The following is a 20,935-nucleotide window of genomic DNA, read 5'->3' on the forward strand; positions in this document are numbered from 1 at the left end:
GGAAATGATGACGGTTGGCCACAAACTGGAGGTACCTTCTGTGTGGAGGATAAATGGTGACGTGAAAATACGCGCCCTTCATATCGAGGGCGGCATACCAGTCTCCGGGATCCAAGGATGGGATGATGGTCCCCATGGATACCATGCGGAACTTCAGCTTTATCATGAACTTGTTGAGTTCCCGCAGGTCTAGGATGGGTCTGAGACCTCCCTTCACCTTGGGGATTAGGAAGTAGCGGGAGTAGAACCCCTTGCCCCTTTCGTCCTTTGGTACCTCCTCTATAGCTCCGATGGCGAGGAGCGTCTGCACCTTTTGCAAGAGGAATTGCTCGTGAGAGGGGTCCCTAAAGAGGGACGAGGATGGAGGCGGTACCCAAGTTCCACCGTGGGTAGGACCCAACGATCTGAGGTTAGATGGGACCATGCAGGGAGGAAAAAGGAGAGGCGGTTGTAAAAGGGAGGGAACAGATCCTGGGTAATAACTGGTACGCTGTCCTCGGGCGTGCCTTCAAAAGTTTGGCTTTGGCCCCGCTGGTGGTTTAGAGGGACCCTGATTTTGGCCCCCTTGGGGTCCTGACTGACTCCTACGACCGCCTTGGCCACGCCTTCTGCCAAAGCCCTGTCTTTGTCTAGGCGCAGGGTAAGGGCGGTGAGGCTGGGAACGGAAAGGCCGGCACTGAGTCACCAGCGTGTGCATGCCGAGAGAGCGCATAGTGACCCTGCTGTCCTTTAGGCTTTGCAGCCTAGGGTCAGTTTTTTCGGAGAACAGGCCTTTGCCATTGAAGGGCAAGTCCTGTATAGTATGCTGCAGCTCCGGGGGAAGGCCCGACACCTGGAGCCATGAAATGCGCCTCATGGCAACACCCGAGGCCAGAGTTCCGGCAGCAGAGTCAGCTGCATCCAACGAGGCCTGGAGGGAAGTTCTCGCCACTTTCTTCCCTTCTTCTAGGAGGGCAGCAAACTCTTGACGGGAGTCCTGAGGAACCAACTCCGTAAATTTGCCCACCACCGCACAGGTGTTGTAATTGTAGCGGCTAAGCAGGGCTTGCTGGTTTGCTACGCAGAGTTGCAGGGCCCCTGCCGAGTACACCTTACGGCCCGGTAAGTCCATTCGCCTAGCCTCCTTCCATTTAGGGGCTGGTGCCTGCTGGCCATGGCGTTCCCTCTCATTGACGGACTGGACGACAAGGGAGCAGGGGGGAGGATGTACATATAGGTACTCGTACCCCCTGGAGGGTACCATGTACTGGCGTTCGACTCCCCTGCCCGCGGGCGGGATAGTGGCTGGAGACTGCCAGATGGTATCCGCATTGGCCTGGATCGTCCGAATGAATGATAGGGCCACTCTAGTGGGGGCGTCAGCCGACAGAATGTCTACGATCGGATCCTCTATCTCCGAGACTTCCTCCACTTGGAGGTTCATATTGAGTGCCACCCATCTCAGGAGGTCCTGATGGGCCCTTAAGTCGATTGGAGGAGGGCCCGAGGAGGATGTTCCTGCCATTGCCTCATCTGGGGAGGAGGAAGAAGAAAGGCTGGGGACAAGCGGGTCCTGTGTGGGCTTGTGCTCCTGGACGACCTCCTGTTCCGGTGGGATCTGGGAGTCCGGTGGCTGAACCAGGGCTTCCTCCGAACCGGTCGGAGGGGGATGGCTAACTGTCGCCTCTGTTCCGTCAGAGCACTGGGTGCCAGAGTGAGATGGGATCACAGGTATGCCTTGGGCTTGGTGGTACGCCCAAGGTGTCCAGAATGACCACTGATGGGGACCAGGGTCCTGGGCCTGGGGCTCCTGGAAGACTCTGGTGGGCACATCCAAATCACGGTCCTGCGCGCATGAACTGCCCGTGTGGGACGACACTGATGCATGTCTGGATGGCCATGGAGGAGCTGAAAAGCCCTGGGCAGAGTCTCCCTCTCTAGCTGACGTCGCTCGACGCGGCACCGGGGATCGGTACCGGGAGGCATACCGGTACCGGGAGCGACAACGGGACCTGCGACCGGAGCGGTGCTGAGAGGTCAACCGAGATCTCGAGGCACAACATCGGGAGTGGCTACGAGAGTCACGGTGCCTGGAGCGGCGCCGGGAGCTGGATCGGTGCCGAGTGTACCGGGCTGGCGAACGGGACGCTGACCGGTGCCGCGAGTACGACCGGTACCGAAATGGAGAACGGTGCCAGGACTGCGAGCGGCGTCGGGACCTGGATCGGCGTCGGTGCTGGCGACGGCCGGTGCCAAGAGGCCTTGGCAGTACTGGCGCAATCCAGTGCCAAGGGAGCACTTCTTGAAGACTGTCCAGCGGTTGGTGCCGAGGGCGGAGGAGTAAGAGCTTTCTCCATCAGGAGCTGCTTGAGACGAAAGTCCTGCTCCTTTTTTGTTCTCGGCTTAAAGGCCTTACAAATGCGGCACTTATCTGTTAGGTGAGATTCCCCGAGGCACTTAAGACAGGAGTCGTGGGGATCTCCTGTTGGCATCGGCTTGTAGCAGGCCGAGCACAGTTTGAAACCCAGTGAACCGGGCATGGGCCCTGGCACCGAGTGCGAGGAAGGGGATAATCCCCGAATCCCTCTGAACTATATACACTAACTATACTACAAACGAATAAAGTTAACTACAACTATATAAATCTGAACTATATACACAAGAATTAACGAGAGAACTACGAGTAGCTAGGGAAGTGGAGGTTAGCTAAGCCGCGCCCCACTGTTACAACGACCGACACGGGCAGTAAGAAGGAACTGAAGGGCCGTTGGGTCGGCAGGGGTATGTATTCGGTGCTATAGCTGCGCCACTCCAGGGGGCGACCCAGCCGACCCACCGAGTGTTGCTAGGGTAAAAATCTTTCGACGAACGTGCACGTGGTGCGCACACACCTAATTGGAATCGATATGAGCAAGCACTCGAAGAACTTAATTATTACTGAGGGTCATGTTTGTGTGTCCTGAGCCACCTCACTGTGGCTCTTTCACTCCCTTGAATTAGCCATGGCACTCATTTCCAGTAACTTGCTAAACTGGTCCCTGACCTAATGCTTAGATGCTAGTGTAATGGCAGTTTTGCCAAATCTCACAATTTTATCAAAGCTCTAAATGTTTGATGTCTTTTCTTAAAGTTCCAGCTACTGGAAACAAGAGAGTTGCATGAGAACTGTTTTTCAAAGTGAGTTTCTAGTCCTCACAGTTGCAGAGAAGCTTGAAAATGTGACCTGAGTGTATTCTAAAGGCTCAGAAATCAGAAAGCCAAAAAGAAGAACCCAGCATCTATTATTTTTTTAAAATGTCATGATTGGCTTAAAATCTCATGATTTTGGGGTCCGACATGATTTTTGAATGGTTGAGGTTCTCAGTATTGTGGTGGGCTCTATAGAAAGTGCTTAAAAGGATAGATGTCTGTATAGATAGAAATTCAGTCCTGAGCCCATAAACTGTTTCTTCCATAGGTATGGTGTATGCTGGCAAGGTACTCTTAATGGTTGGCTTGACAGAGAATGTGACAGACAAAATAGTTTTTTATGTAATCCTAATCCCAGGAATACAAACAGGAGCGCTATATTCCCTCTGTTTAACTTACTCCCTGGTGGCTATCAGAATTTAGATTCAAACTACACGTTTGTAGGCGTTGCTTCTGGCAGGGAAGAAGTTAATTTGTTTGTTATTTTTGTTGTTTTTTTAAAAGCTCTGATGTGAATTATCCATTTTTGGCAAGTGAATGGGAACAGATACATGTACTCAGTATTTTCTGTCACACACACTATTATTAGTAAGAAACACATTTCCTTTTGGGGGTGAACATTAGGGACAAAAATAAGGCTGTTCAGATTACCTTTATTAACTCTGCTAAAGCAATTGTGCTGGCATTTAGACAAACTGTCAAATGCATTTGCACAGCAGCAAATGGGATACATTCAAAGTTCTTTTCTCGTTAAGAAGAAAATAGGGGCTTTTAGGCACTGGAAATGTAATAGCCAATTTTTGATAATGATTTTTAACATTTTCAGAAAGAAAACAAATATTCCATTCGACCATTTTAGTGCAAAAGGAGGAAAATAGCTCTATATTATCCACCATAACCCTGAAAGCTCTGGGTAGCATTTGGTGCCTGTTTACTATCCGCACACAGACATTTACCTTCAGTGACACATCATTTGGCTAAGGCTCGGGTTGTATGTTCAATATGTATTGTATGCCTCAATCACTGGAATGAATTTGTTTTACTGCATAAGCCAGTGAAGGCACACAGACAAGGCATCTTTTAGTAGCATGGTGTTCTTCCAATCCTCATGCAGGATATATAATCTTTTTGAAGAATGGGCACTTTTTGCTTTTGTCCCACCCCCAGTTCATTTAAGTTCTCAAACACCCTAAAATGTTTTGGTTATTAAGAAACGGTGATTATACCTGGTGGGAAGCCTGAAGCCAAGTGGGATGCTGGGTATGTTTATTTGTATAATAGTACCCAGAATGGTCTTGCTCTATTTTATTTCATAGCAATGCTAGTGTCCTCAGAACATGCTCTGTGGTTGGACTGTGCTTGTGTGTATACTAAATTGATGAGCCACTCAGATTTTGGAGTAAGTAGCTGCAGTGACTTTTTCTTCAGTGAAAAAAAGTGCTCTCTCTGAATTTGGCCCTCTTTCTACTGGCTACGTTGCAAACAGGAATTGTGGGCAGTTTTCCCCATTGTAGCCTGCACCCCCATTTCAGTTTTATTTATAACCGTGAACTCTCTTGCCTTAATTAAAGAGAGTCTCATGAGGTTTGCGACCCATTACCATATCATGGAGAGAAGGGTTGATGCTAGGCTATTCCAAGGAGAAAGAGGCATGAACAATTATTAATACTATTTTTCGACAGAGAGAGCAATGTAAAGTTAGCACTTCAAAACAGCAAGTCAGCTTTAATCCATTTCCTACTGAATAGAGGGCCACATTTCAACTGTCACAGTTCAGGGCAACTGCACCTGGATTTCCCCTCAGTGGTCTAGCAAGGTCAACCACTCTCAGGCTTCCTGCTTCCCAGATGTTGCCTCTTTTGGATGGAGACATGCATCTCTCGCCCTTCTGACAAGGGTATTTCCATTTCTGCACAGTTCCCTGCCTTCACTGTGTATTTCTCAGCACAGACATGTTGCTCAAGCACACCTGCTTGCTTTCTCTTTAGAGAGAGTTAATAGGTGTAATTGCTACAGATACAAGTTACCACACAGTACTTCCTGTGCAAACCTACTTTATTATGAAGGTAAAAAGCATTACAGACAAAACATTAAAAACAATCGAAGAACCTACACACATGCTAGTAAGTCAACAGGAATTAACCCCAACCCTAACATGGGTTCTGGCAGGAGCAGTCTTTCAACCCCCACTTAAGGCGATTCCTTTTGATTACCAGTTCATCACAGCTTCAGCTCAGAACAAGTATTCAGTCTTATGGAACCTCAGTAGGGCCAGTCCTTCCAAGCCTACCATAAGGATTGGAGCCCACCATGGACCAGGGTTCCTGTTCATTTGCTGGATCAGGCAGAAGGCCGTAAGCCAGTTTGAAAACCCTTTCTTTGTTGGTCTCTGAAAAATCCTATTTGAACTAGTGTATGCATATCTCTCCAAAGGGGGTGGCTTCAAAGGGTTGGTAATGGAGAAAGTACATTAATATCCTCCCTGCCTACTAAAGAAAGTACATATGTTGCCACAATAACACACACATAGACACACACACTCACTCACTCACTTGTAGTTTTAATACAATACACCCCAAAGGTATTAACCCTAATTTGATAAAGGTGTAAATTAATTAATTAAGGTTTATCTTAATTCCATAAGGGTTGTTCAGGATATTCAAACATCACAACAGTTACAAGTTGGCAACTTGACATGACTTCTGTAGCCAAAATGACCAAGACCGACTGGATGGCTAGAGGTAATCTTTACAGGACATGGCTGATGCATAAGGGTGGGAAAGCTTACACTGCTGAGAGCCATGAGGTTCTTGTTCTGTGGCTCCATCAAGGACAACTGTCACCAGTGAAGCCCATCCATCAACTTGTATGTGCACTAAATGTTTTTAACAAAATGCTTTCAAAATAGGGTGTTCCTTTGAAACGAGTATTGATAAGCAGCTATTTAGTTGTAGTAATTTTCAATATTCATTTTGCTATTATTGAATATTAATGCATCAGAACAGGGTTATTCACTTACAAAATCCAGCTTCTTCTTTTAGATAATGCAACGCTTCTGTTTGACATTTGTGGTGTAGGGGTCTTGCCATGGAAGTAACTGTGATGTCACAATTCTTGTTTATTACCTCACAGGAGGATCTAGGAGGAGGAGTTGGTTTTTGAGGGAGAATCATAAGACTGGAAGGGGCCTCGAGAGGTCATCTAGTCCAGTCCCCTGAACTCATGGCAGGACTAAATATTATCTAGATCATCCCTGACAGGTGTTTGTCTAACCTGCTCTTAAAAATCTCCACTGATGGAGATTCCACAATCTCCCTAGGCAATCTATTCCAGTGCTTAACCACCCTGACAGTTTGGAGGTTTTCCCTAATGTCCAACCTAAACCTCCCTTGCTGCAATTTAAGCCCATTGCTTCTTGTCCTATCCTTAGAGGTTAAGAAAAGCAATTTTTCTTCCTCCTCTTTGTAACAATCTTTTATGTATTTGAAATCTGTTATCATGTCCCCACTCAGTCTTCTCTTTTCCAGAGTAAACAAACCCAATTTTTTCAGTTTTCCCTCACAGATCATGTTTTCTAGACCTTTAATCATTTTTGTTACTCTTCTCGGACTTTCTCCAGTTTGTTCACATTTTCCTGAAATGTGGCGCCAAGAACTAGACATTACTCCAGTTGAGGCCTAATCAGTGCGGAGAAGAGCAGAAAAATTATTTCTTGTGTCTTGCTTACAACACTCCTGCTAATACATCCCAGAATGATGTTTGCTTTTCTTTCAACAGTGTTACACAGTTGACTCATATTTAGCTTGTGGCCCACTATGACCCTCAGATCCCTTTCTGCAGTACTGCTTCCTAGAAAGTCATTTCCCATTATGTGTTCAACTGATTGTTCCTTCTTAAGTGGAGTACTTTGCGTTTGTCCTTATTGAATTTTGTCCTATTTACTTCAGACCATTTCTCCAGTTTGTCCAGATCATTTTGAATTATAATCCTATCCTCCAAAGCACTTGCAACCTCCCAGCTTGGTATCATCCACAAACTTTATAAGTGCACTCTCTATGCCATTATCTAAACCATTGATGAAGATACTGAACAGAACAGAACCCAGAACTGATCCCTGCGGAACCTCACTTGTTATGCCATTCCAGCATGACTGTGAACCACTGATAACTACTCTCTGGGAATGATTTTCCAACCAGTTATGCACCTACCTTATAGTAGTTCCATCTAGTACTTTACATTTCCCTAGTTTATGAGAACGTCATGTGAGACGGTATCAAAAGCTTTATACCACATCTACCGCTTCCCCTTTATCCACAACGCTTGTTACCCTGTCAAAAAAAGCTATCAGGTTGGTTTGACAAGATTTGTTCTTAATTATTTGCTCCATTATCTTTCTGGGTACAGAAGTTAAGCTGACTGGTCTGTAATTCCCCAGGTTGTCCTTATTTCCCTTTTTATAGATGGGCACTATATTTGCCCTTTTTCAGTCTTCTGAAATCTCTCCTGTTTCCCATGACTTTTCAAAGATAATCGCTAATGGCTCAGATATCTCCTCAGTCAGCTCCTTGGGTATTCTAAGATGCATTTCATCAGGCCCTGGTGACTTGAAGACATCTAACTTGTCTAAGTAATTTATAACTTATCTTTTTCCTGTTTTTGCCTCCGATTGTACCTCATTTTCACTGACATTCACTATATTAGATGTCCAATCACTACCAATCTTTGTGGTGAAAACCGAAACAAAGATGTCATTAAGCACCTCTGCCATTTCCACATTTTCTGTTATTGTTTTTCCACCATCATTGAGTAACGAACCTACCCTGTCCTTCTAATGTATTTGTAGAATGTTTTCTTGTTACCCTTTATGTCGCTAGCTAGTTTGAAAACCCTGAAACATAAATATCCCTGATTATTAGTAAAAGGGGCAATTAAACTACAATCATTAAAAGCATGTGACAAATGAACTAATTTCATTTTTCTATTATATGGTTTAAAGATTTTTTCCAACTGGAAATTTCTTTTAAAAAATCATAATAACCTATTAAAAGAAGTAATTGTATTTTCCTGGAGGTGACTCGCCTTCACAAGAGAGACTCAGCAGTGTAAGAAACTTATACCTTATCTCTGGGTAGTTTCATCTGCAAACATGAACTCAACTGGCTTTAGGGTAACCAGATGTGCAGGGGACTGGACTAGATGACCTCTCGAGATCCTTTCCAGTCCTATGATTCTATGATCCTATGATTTCATAGGGACAATCCTGATATTTGGGCCTTTTTCTTATATAGACACCTATTACCCCCACCCCCATCCCAATTTTTCACTTGCTATCTGGTCACCCTAACTAGCTTCTGTATGCTGACAATCACAGATCTACTTCTCTACCCCAGATCTGTCTCTTTCTGTCCAAAATAAAATCTTGACCTGTCTTGCTAACATCTCCTTATGGTCTAGCTATCAGCTCAAGATCAACATGATTAAGGCCTTGTCTACACTCCAGAGTTGTGTTGACGCAAGTTACACTGATGATCAGAAACCGGTATAATTACATCATTTGTGCATGTTCACACAGAGGGCCGGCTCCAGAGTTTTTGCCACCCCAAGCGGCGAGGGGAAAAAAAAAAAGCTGCGATCGTGATCGGCGGCAGCTCCATCGCGCCGCTTTCTTCTTCTGCAGCACTTCGGCAGCAGGTCCTTCTCTCCGAGAGGGACCAAGAGACCCGCCGCCGAAGAGCCCGACTTGCTGCCCCTTCCCCTTTGCCGCCCCAAGCACCTGCTTGCTGCACTGGTGCCTGGAGCCGGTCCTGTTCACACAATGCTCCTTCTGTCAGCAGAGCATGTGCACGGTTGGTGCTTTAGCATTGACAATGAGAGCATTGCACTGTGGGTAGCTATCCCACTGTGGTACTCACCACCTTCTGCAGCTAGGCACTGTGGGAAGGAAGAATGAATCACAGTGCATCATGGGTGTGGGCTCAACATCCCATGATGCAGTTTTTTCCATCTCATCATTCCGTGGTTTTCCGACAGCGTTTTGCACCATTTTTCAATGGCCCCTGTTTACTGTGCGCCCACCATCTTTGTTTGAAAGAATGGATCCTGCACTGCTCTCTACTGTTGTGGTTAGTGTTATGAGCACCTCACGGATACTCATGCAGTATATCATGAGCTCCCAATCTGAACAGGAATCAGAGGTGCCTGACCTGCTGTGTTCCATGGAAAAAAACAATACCAGATTACTTTTGGCATTCACGGAGCAGCTGCACATGGTGGACTGTTGCTATTGTTTTTGGGAAACAAGCACTGAGTGGTGGGATCACATCATTATGCAGGTCTGGGATGGAGAGCAGTGGCTGCAAAACTTTTGGATCTGACCTTCCTGGAACTGTGTGCTGAGCTTGCCCCAGCTCTGCAGCGCAGGAACACCAGAATGAGAGCTGCCCTCTCGGTGAAGGAACGTATGGTGATCGCTGTGTGGAAGCTGGCAACTCCAGACTGCTACTGGTCAGTCACTAATCAGTTTGGAATGAGAAAGTCCATCGTTGGGGCTGCATTAACACAAGTGTGCAGGGTCATTAATCACATTCTGGTATGGAGGACTGTGACTCTTGGAAATGTGCATGAAATAGTGGATGACTTTGTGGCAATGGGATTCCCTAACTGCAGCAGGACAATAGATGAAACGCAGATCCCAAATTTGGCCCCGGACCATCTTGCGATGGAGTACATTAACAGAAAGGGGTACTTCTCTATGGTATTGGAGGTGCTTGTAGATCATCATGGGCATTTCACTGACATCAATGCAGGGTGGTCAGGGAAAGTGCATGACGGACGCATTTTCAGGAACACTGGCCTATACAGAAAGCTGCAAGCAGGGACTTTCTTTCCAGACCAGAAGATTCAAGTGAGGGATGTTGAAAGGCAATAGTGATCCTGAGAGACCCAGTGTACCCCTTACTCCCATGGCTCATGAAGCCTTACACAGGAAACCTGGACAACATCCAGGAGTGCTTCAACAATAGGCTGAGCAGGTTCAGAATGGCAGTTGAATATGCATTTGGCAAATTAAAAGCTCACTGGCACTGCTTTTATGGCAGGTTAGACCTACACGAGGAAAATATTCCCATGGTCATAGCAGCCTGTTGTGTGCTGCATAATATTTGTGAGGCTGAGGGCAAAAAGTTTCCTCTGGGGTGGAGTGTGGAGGTGGATCACCTGGCAGCTGATTTTAAGCAGCCAGATACCAGAGCTATTCGAATCAGAGAGGCTTTAGGCAACATTTTGACAATGAGCACCAGTAATATGTCTTTCTATACAGCACTCTGCCCTGCTTTAACTTGCTGCCTTGCATGAAAATTTTGATGATTCCTGACCATGATTTGTAGTCTGCAAATGTTCTAATTGCCATTGTGTATTAATTCCAGCAGTAACCACCATGTGTAGGAGACACACAAAGATTGATTATCTTTCAGAGAGTATGTTTTTATTAAATAAGAATTAACAACACACCGAAAATGCTTGGTAGGAAGCAGGGGCGGCTCCAGGCCCCAGCACGCCAAGCACGTGCTTGGGGCAGCAAGCCACTGGGGGCGCTCTGCTGGTCGCCGCGAGGGTGGCAGGCAGGCTGCCTTCGGCGGCTTGCCTGCGGAGGATCCGCTGGTCCCGCGGCTTCGGAGAACCTCCCACAGGCACGTCTGAGGGAGGTCCGCCGAAGCCGCTGGACCAGCGGACTCGCCGCAGGCAAGCCGCCGAAGGCAGCCTGCCTGCCATGCTTGGGGTGGCAAAATGCCTAGAGCCGCCCCTGGTAGGAAGGGTGATAACAGTGAAGGGCAGTGTCCTGATGTAGGCTCTCAAAGCTGTGTATAACTCAAGCTGTCATTTTGGAAGCTGTCTGAAGGGGTGGAGTGAACTGGGTACTGAGATGGGCCAGGAAGATGCAAGGAATGTGTGCAAGGTGTTTGGGAGGGCATGGCAAGCAGTTCTATATCGGCTGCAGGGGGCAGAGGGTGAACACTTATATATTTTGCCTGCAGCTTGATTAGGGACTTCAGCATCTCCATTTGCTCCTCCATTGCTTTTATCATCCGCTTCTGGACCATTAAAATTTGTTCTTGGGTCTCTTTCCTGTTCTACCTGTCTATTTTATAATTTTCATTTACAGTCTTTCTTCATACTCTCTGTGTTCTTGTTTTGCAGCATCTGAGGATTGGAGCACCTCTTGAAACATGTCCTCCTTGCTCCTTCACGTTTCTTATCTGGTAGCGGTGCTCCACTGATGTGTAGGGGGTTCCCCTGAAGGTCATAATCTGCAGAAGCACAAGAAACAATAAACAGCATGATTGTTAGTGCACTCACGGCATTGAATCATTATAGTAAAATACACCTCTTTTTAAAATACAAATCAGTTTCTCACTGTCTCTTGGCAAGACACAGCTCAGTGAACACCCTAAATATGGTGAGTTTGGCCCAGGAGTGATGCTCAAGATGGGGCAAACTGTCTAGGTAGTTTTTTAAGGGGATCACTGCAGGAGACTATGGACAAAATTGTAAATTCTGCCGCCATTTTCCACAGGTGGGGGTCATTGAAGCAGATATCTCACTCCTGATGGTAAGTAAGGATGCAAGGGTGCGTCTCCTGCATGCGTGTGGCTTCAGACCAGATCCCTATGCTGCTCTCCTGTGTGCCACTTTGGTCACTGTACAAGTGATTGCCAATTGACGAAAGTTTCCTACAATGAGGGAAGAAACAAAGCATCTCTGCCAAGGCACCTTTGGCAGAGGATTGGTGAGTACCTCCAGGAAGGTTTCTTAGAGATCTCTCTGAAGGATTCCCATGAAATCTTGGTGTGTATTAACATATTATTCTGCCTCACTGTGTAGCTGCCCAGGGGAATGTGAAGCAGACACAAACACAGCTAGTCTTGTACATTTCTATCCCTTCACCCACTTCTAGCATATAACAAAGCAAAGGAAAGTTCTACCTCATATTAACTGAGCAGCATAAACTCAAAAAGATCACTTACCAGAGCTCTGCTCTCCTGCAACATGTGCGCCAAAGACAGACTGCTGGACTATCCCGAACCCTTTTGTGTCTAGAAGAGGTCCTGGCTCACCATGGTACCAGACGACCCTGTTGCCTGTCCCATCTTGTCTTCCAATTTGACCCTCTTGTCCACAACTTCATCCTCAGGGTTGAGTCTGTTGCCCACTGTCTCCAGCCCCACCGAAGTATCCATGGGACTCTTGGTGGTGGAGGTGGGGTCACCGCTGATGATGGTGTCCAGCTCCTTATAAAGCAACAGGTCTTCAGAGCAGCACCAGAATGACAGTTTGACTCCCTTACCTTCTGGTATGCTGCCTCAGCTCCTTTATCTTCACACAGCACTACTGCGTGTCCTGTTCGTAGCCCTTATCCAACATGCCATGAGAATTCTGACCGTAGGTATCAAAGTTCCTATGGCTGAAGCAGAGCTGGGACTGCACAGCCTCCTCTCCCCATGGTGCCAGCAGATCCAACAACTCAGGTGTGCTCCAAGCGGGAGAATGTTTGCTGCATAGAGCCACCAGGGTCAGCTGGGAAGATGCGCTGTAAGCTGTCCATACCAAGCAAACAGGAAGTGGAATTTCAAAAATTCCCAGACTGTGAATGTGGTAGGGTCCTATTTATAAGCTTTTGGGAGCAGGTACCGCCGTATTGTTCTATGTTCCTACAGCATCCTAAAAGATTAGGGTTGGAAGAGACCTCAGTAGGGCATCTAGTCCAATCCCCTGCTCAAAGCAGGACCAATCCCAACTAAATCATCCTAGCCAGGGCTTTGTCAAGCCAGGCCTTAAACACCTCTAAGGAAGGAGATTCCACCACCTCCCTAGGTAACCCATTCCAGGGCTTCACCACCCTCCTAGTTACAGTGTTTCCTAATATCCAACCTAGACCTCCCCCACTACAACTTGAGACCATTGCTCCCTGTTCTGTCATCTGCTACCACTGAGAACAGCCTAGCTCCATCCTCTTTGGAACCCCCCTTCAGGTAGTTGAAGGCTGCTATCAAATCCCCCCCTCACTCTTCTCTTCTGCCGACTAAATAAGCCCGGTTCCCTCAGCCTCTCCTCATAAGTCATGTGCCCCAGCCCCCTGATCATTTTCGTTACCCTCCTCTGGACTCTCTCCAATTTGTCCACATCCCTTCTGTAGTGGGGGACCAAAACTGGATGCAGTACTCCAGATGTGGATTCACCAGTACCGAATAGAGGGGAATAATCACTTCCCTTGATCTGCTGGCAATGCTCCTATAATACAGCCCAATATGCCGTTGGCCTTCTTGGCAACAGGGGCACACTGCTGACTCATATCCAGCTTCTCATCCACTGTAATCCCAAGATTCTTTTTTGCAGAACTGCTGCTTAGCCAGTTGGTCCCAAGCCTGTAGCGGTGCCTGGGATTCTTCCTTCCTAAGTGCAGGACTCTGCACTTGTCCTTGTTGAACCTCATCAGATTTCTTTTGGCCCAATCCTCCAATTTGTTTAGGTCACTCTGGACCCTATCTCTACCCTCCAGCGTATCTACCTCTCCCCCTGGCTTAGTGTCATCTGTGAACTTGCTGAGGGTGCAATTAATCCCATGGGTCACTCCGCTTGATATCGACTGCCAACTAGACAATGAGCCATTGATCACTACCTGTTGAGCCCGACAATCTAGCCAGCTTTCTATCCACTTTATAGTCTGGTACAATGGGGTCCTTCTCCATCACTAGGGCTCCTTGGTGCTACTCTACTGTGTATAAATAATAATACATTAGTTAGCAGTTTGAGCTCAAATTCAGTGAAATAGGCTTTGCTTGTTGCTAGTTTCCTAGTTGCTAGTTTTTGGTTGCTGAGGCCTTTATCTGAAGGAAGGGGAAAGGGAGCTGTGTATAACAAAGTGCAAATGAGGGTACAAATGGGAAAGGGAGTGCCTGTGAATTGGAGAGTGTGAGGACTTTAATGCTGCATCTACACTGCCCCGCAGTTCAGACTGTGGGACTGAAAACAGCAATGTGCACCAGAGGGCTGCACTGTATCTCCCCCATGTGGATGCTATGGATGTGAACTAACAGATTTGTTACCGCACAGCACTTTGGTCTGCTCTGCTGGTCTCATCCCTGTACTCCAAACTGCAAAGCAGTGTAGACAAGCCTTAAGTTGCAACCATGGTATTCAGTCATTAGAGGTCTCTGGGATATATTGAAAGTTCCAGAAAGGGAGTGGTTTCTGGTAACAAACAGAGACAAGAGTGGAGCTGAAACTGCTGCAGAAAACCTGTTAGTTTTGTTTGCAGTTTGTTGCTGCTTTCTCTAGGAAATACATGCTCTATAAAGAAGTGCAGTGGATCCAATATTATGACAGAGGGAACATCTGAAAGCAATGGTGAGCTCAAAATATTGTCAGTGTTTTTTGTAATTTAATATTTTTATGTACAGGTCTGTACTGGATTGCTCAGTCGTGGATTGGGACACAAAGTCAGATTGGCAACTGCAGTGGGCATTTAAATTACTCGTATCAAAATTTTATTTGCATATACAATTAAGCACCTAAAAGTTCTTTGGCTGCATACTTCAAAAATAAATTCTTTAAAGATCTTGGCCTAAATCTGCAAAATAAAAAAAAATGAGCATAGCATTTGTAGATTTTGTAGGATGCTGGAGTAATTATGAAGTGAGATGTGGCTATACCGAGAGACTTGGATCCTCTTGTCGTGTCTTTGTCAATAGTAACATTTTGACATGCAACTGACAGCACATGTCAAGAATGCTAAAGAAAACGGGGACTTGAAATGAACTTCAGCCGGCATCTTTATAAATGCAGCACGCTCATCCTTGCGGACCCCAGAGTGTGCCTAATAATACAACAAAAGGCCTATGGACCCACAGGAAACTACAAGCCAGTTAATTTGGTATCACTTATGGGAAAAAGGCTGAAAGCTATAGAGGGATTTGTTAAGGGAAACACTTGACAAAGTCAGTAGGTCAGGGAGATTTCAGGGAAGCCAGTTCTTGCCTAACTGCCACTGTAGAAGAGGTGGCTGCACAGGGTATTTTAGCCAGAGAGGTCTAGAGTATTTTGTTGGTGCCATGCAAAATGGTGTGCTGGAAAAATCTGTATAGTGAGGGTGCTGAGAGCCATTGAACAAAACTGTAAACCCTGTGTATGATGGAAACCACTTCAAGTCAGGGGCGGCGGCAGCAGCCCTAGTTCCAGCACCTCTGGGTGCTGCAATGTGTTTTAAAAAAGTGTGGGTAGCTGGGGACTAAGACCCATATCCATTTTCTGTATGAAGAGATATTTATAATCTATTTAATTCCTGCCCTGTAGTGAGCGATCAGTAAAATGGGCTCCTTTTCCTCAGATTAAACTACTGCAGCACCCCCAGTGTGCATGATGTGCTAAGCATACAGCTTCTGTAATGAATGAAGATTAGAATAGTATTAGACTAAAAAAATCTAACTGAGAATAATATCTGATAAAGTGCCACAAGGACTGAACTGATTACGAAAGAGAGAGAGGCCCAGTCAGTAGGCACATAACTCAACATGCCTGTCTGTCTAGCTAGGTATTTATGGCCCTCATCCCTGCAGCACCTGAGCTGACCAAGCGGGCAGGTATTTTCCAGAACAAATCAGGCAGAAGAAGATATTTTATGTGTCCTCAGTTGATGCTGAAGAGGAGAGATCTGGGAGGAGAGAAGAAGCGGCTTTACAGCATTCTGCCAGCCTGGACGCTTTGCAGTGGAAGTGATCAGAAGCAGTGACTGATGAAGATAGAATTCTAGGTCTGTGCTCCAGCAGGCCCCACACATGTCAGAGAACTGGAAGCTGCCATGACGATGGGAATGAGGTAATCCTTTCTCCAAAGAAATACACAAACAGCTTTGACTTTGATCACTCCAGGCCACATGTAGCCATAATCCAGCTCCAGGTGGAGCTCTGCCAGATCCTAGCCAGATCACTAGGCCTAGCACATTGGACACATCTCTTCACTAAATGAGGGAGAACACACATAGTGCCCCAACATCTTTGCAGTATCTTGGGTAGCTAGAAACTGCAAAACAGCAAGGAGTAAAGCCTGAGTCAGTGATGACCTCATGTGAAACTCTTCTGTGCAAGAGAGATCCCTGGATAGGCGGAGTAATCAAAAATATCCAGAGGAAGCATTGAAAATAGAAACCTCCAGGAACCACTTCCTAAGAAGACTGAGTCATTGCCAAGACCTGCAGATCAGATTGTACAGTCAGGAACTCTGGAGCGGTGCATCACTAAATGATGTCAGGGACAGATGAACCCACATGAGACCAGCACGTAAATGGGGTTGATCTACGGCTGCCAAGAGGGCACAGCTGACCACACTGTCTTTACAGAGCTTAGAGAGCTGTGCCAGTGTTATAAAAGGAAAAGTTGGAGCCAGACTGAGGAGCAGACAAGCAATCCCAGGGGATGTCAGAGCTATCCGGTGAAGCAAAGGGCAGTGGCCATGAGATAGCAGGAAGCATCCAGTTATAAAAGCTGTTATGAGAGATCAGAGCATGTGTTTCCAATGAACCAGCCAGGAACCAAGGACCCAGGAGGACAGCACCAGATCCAGAATGCTGAGACCATTAGGTTGTAAAAAACTAAAGAACCATTTAGAAAAATAATAAACTTTCATTGCTTTAGTGGATTTTTTTCAAGTTTCATTTTAGAGGAGGGAGCAAACTAGGGGGGGATTGGTTGTTCAATTTAATAAGCGCTCATCTAAAGAGAGAGCTTCCAAAGGAAAATGTAAAGGGGAATTGACACACTTGATTTTTGTTATGAAAATACATGCATATTTTAATGTGGTAAAATACATGTCTAAATAATTTTTACTATTTCACTGTGCAAAAGGAGCAAAAGGAAAATTACTGGGGAATCTGAGAAACAGCTTTGCTTCTCCCTGTGTGTGTGGAGTGGGGGGAGAAAAGGATGTTTTTCTACATTTTCAAATATATTGATTTCAATTACAACACAGAATACAAAGTGTACAGTGCTCGCTTTATATTATTTTTATTACAAATATTTGCAGTGTAAACAAGAAAAACAAAAGAAATAGTATTTTTCAATTCACCTCATACAAGCAGGGGCAGCTCTACGAATTCCGCCACCCCAAGCAGGGCGGCGCGCCGCACCGCTCGCGCTGCCGGGCGCCAGTCCCGCGCCTCCGCGGGACCTCCCGCAGACGTGTGTGCAGAGGGGCTGCTGGTCCCGCGCCTACGGTGGAGCTTCCTGCCTACGGCGTGCCTGCGGGAGGTCCACCCGAGCCGCGGGACCAGCGAACCGACCGCAGTCATGCCTGCGAGAGGTCCGGTCGTCCCGCGGCTCCGTTGGACCTCCCGCAGGCATGACTGCGGAAGGTCCGCCGGAGCTGCCTGCCGCCCTCCCCTTAACATGCCGCCCAACGCGCGCGCTTGGCGCGCTGGGGTCTGGAGCCGGCCCTGCATACAAGTACTGTAGTGCAATCTATTTATCGTGAAAGTGCAGCTTACAAATGTAGAATTTTTTTTTACATAGCTGCAATGCTATTAAAACTGATTAATCATGACTGTTTTTTTAATCTCACAATTAATTGCGATTTTTAAAATTGTTTGATAGCCCTAATCTAAACTGACCCAGTGCCCTATTTGAATTAAACCGATAGGTGACTCCAGGTAAAATGATAAGGTGTGCATTTTGTCTCTTTTGAGGAGCTAATGAACCTTCTTATTCCTCTGAATGGTCCAGGAAAGGGCTGGACAGAGCACACGGTTTTGAGAGTATTCAGGACACTGGGATGTTGGAGTCATCTTGCCAGGTTAAAATGGTTAAAAAACAGGGAACAAAGGGTAGGAATAACTGGTAAATTTTCAGAATGGAGAGGGGTAGCTAGTGGTGTTCCCCAAGGGTCAGTCCTAGGACCAATCCTATTCAACGTATTCATAAATGATCCGGAGAAAGGGGTAAACAGTGAGGTGGCAAAGTTTGCAGACGATACTAAACTGCTCAAGATAGTTAAGACCAAAGCAGACTGTGAAGAGCTTCAAAAAGATCTCACAAAACTAAGTGATTGGGCAACAAAATGGCATAAATGTAAAGTAATGCACATTGGAAAAAATAACCCCAACTATCCATACAATATGATGGGGGTGAATTTAACTACAACTGATCAGGAAAGAGATCTTGGAGTCATCATGGATAGTTCTCTGAAGATGTCCACGCAGTGTGCAGAGGCAGTTAAAAAAGCAAACAGGATGTTAGGAATCATTAAAAAAGGGATAGAGAATACGATGGAGAATATTTATTGCCCTTATATAAATTCATGGTACGCCCACATGTTGAATACTGTGTACAGATGTGGTCTCCTCATCTCAAAAAAGATATACTGGCATTAGAAAAGGTTCTGCGAAGGGCAACTAAAATGATTAGGGGTTTGGAACGGGTCCCATATGAGGAGAGATTAAAGAGGCTGGGACTTTTCAGTTTGGCAAAGAGGAGACTAAGGGTGGGGATATGATAGAGGTATATAAAATCATGAGTGACGTGGAGAAAGTGAATAAAGAAAAGTTATTTACTTATTCCCATAATACAAGAACTAGGGGCCACCAAATGAAATTAATGGGCAGCAGGTTTAAAACAAATAAAAGGACGTTCTTTTTCACACACTGCACAGTCAACCTGTGGAACTCCTTGCCTGAGGAGGTTGTGAAGGCTAGGACTATAACAGCGTTTAAAAGAGAACTAGATAAATTCATGGCGGTAAAGTCCATTAATGGCTATTAGGCAGGATGGGTAAGGAATGGTGTCCCTAGCCTCTGTTTGTCAGAGGATGGAGATGAATGGCAGGAGAGAGATCACTTGATCATTACCTGTTAGGTTCATTCCCTCTGGGGCACCTGGCATTGGCCACTGTTGGTATACAGGATACTGGGCTGGCTGGACCTTTGATCTGACCCAGTACAGCCATTCCGATGTTCTTAAATTAGGTGTAACCAAAAAGCTGGTGATACCAGTGCATGGCTCGGGTGTAACAACCAAGCTGCTGGAGTTGCTGGTCCAGAGCTGCTTATCACACAGACACTCAGTGCGTGCTTGTGTGCTGGCTGGGAGCATCCAGACAAGGAAGTTACAGCAGCAGAGCATTTAAAGGCACCCAGGTACAGGGCAGGCAGTGCCACAACCCCTCACTGGTCCAGATTGCACCCCAGAATGTGACACTGTCCCACTCCTCTTCCTGATATTGGAGGTGCTAGTCCAACCTATGTCTAAAGTCTGTGCATTTCATGCAGCAGGTCGTCTCTGAACCTTTTCCTTTTTCCACACTTGTTCAGGGCCCTCTCCCCGAGGGGCCCAGGTGGCTGCCTCAGTCTAGCAGAGATAGAAGGTGTTGCTAAGGCAATGAAAGAACATGTTGTTTTTTGTCCACAGAAAGAAATAATCTCTCCTTGTACATTATGCGTGATGGCAAGGCCACAGGTTGATATTTTTATCTGCTTGGGTATGCCTTTATTTCATCCCCATACATTAATTTGTTCAGAAGCTGCTGCTAGGCAGCCCTCAAAGAAACTGTAGTAAATATTTCAGATTTAACTCATTTAAAATATGTTTTGGGCCTGCTTGGGGTGTGAGTTATGGCCGTCAGAGCAGGGGCCTCTTACAGTATTGGTTAATGCTATTTCAGTCTGGGGAAGCCTTGGAAAATATTAATCTGCTTGTGTTCCATGATTAGAGGAGGGAGCAACTTTTCCACACCTGGGTAGAAGTCCATCTATCTAAGGTGATAATTTGTCACCTGCTGATTGAGCAGCCTATTAATGGATGGAGAAGGCTGATTATATTTGAAAACTCATGGCAATTGGGGGAGGTCCCAGATGATTGGAAAAAGGCAAATATAGTGTCCATTTTTAAAAAAGGGAAGAAGGAGAATCCAGGTCAGCTTTACCTCAATCCCTGGAAAAATCCTGGATCCTCAAGGAATCCATTTTGAAGCACTTGGAGGAGAAGAAGTTGATCAGGAACAGTCAACATGGATTCACCAAGGGCAAGTCATGCCTGACCAACCTGATTGCCTTCTATGATGAGATAACTGGCTCTGAGGATATGGCGTAAATGGTGGACATGATATACCTTGACTTTAGCAAAGCTTTTGATCCGGTCTCCCACAGTATTCTTGCCAGCAAGTTAAAAAAGTGTGGATTGGATGAATGGACTATAAGGTGGATAGAAAGCTGGCTCGATCATCGGGCTCAATGGGTAGTGATCAACAGCTCAATGTCTAGTTCGCAGCTGGTATCAAGCAGAGTGCCCCAGGGGTCAGTCCTGGGACCAGTTTTGTTCAACGTCTTCACTAATGATCTGGATGATGGGATGGATTGCATCCTCAGCAAGTTTGTGGATGACACTAAGCGGGTCGGGGGTGGGGGAGGTAGATGCACTGGAGGGTAGGGATAGGGTCCAGAGTGACCTAAAAAAATTGGAGGATTGGGCCAAACGAAATCTGATGAGGTTTAACATGCATGGGATGGAAGAATCCCATGCATTGCTACAGGCTGGGGACTGATTGGTTAAGTGGCAGTTCTGCAGAAAAGCACCTAGGGATTACAGTGGACAAGAAGCTGGATATGAGTCAATAGTATGCCCTTGTTGCCAAGAAGGCTGATGGTATATTGGGCTGCATTAGTAGGAGCGTTGCCAGCAGATCGAGGGAAGTGACTATTATCCTCTATTCAGTACTGGTCCAGTTTTGG

General features: G+C 46.2%; 1 protein-coding gene across 1 annotated transcript in view; it reads left to right on the top strand.

The window, feature by feature from the left end:
• RNGTT (RNA guanylyltransferase and 5'-phosphatase) overlaps positions 1–11,494 on the top strand; it is a 438,367-nt gene extending 426,873 nt beyond the window's left edge. The window contains exon 19 of the transcript XR_005595781.1: positions 11,365–11,494. The gene's annotated coding sequence lies outside the window, so the exon portion shown is untranslated. The remainder of the gene's footprint in view (positions 1–11,364) is intronic.
• The last annotated feature ends 9,441 nt before the right edge of the window (positions 11,495–20,935 follow it).

Source organism: Mauremys reevesii, linkage group 3 (genome assembly GCF_016161935.1).
Source record: "Mauremys reevesii isolate NIE-2019 linkage group 3, ASM1616193v1, whole genome shotgun sequence".
Classification (NCBI taxonomy): domain Eukaryota; kingdom Metazoa; phylum Chordata; order Testudines; family Geoemydidae; genus Mauremys; species Mauremys reevesii.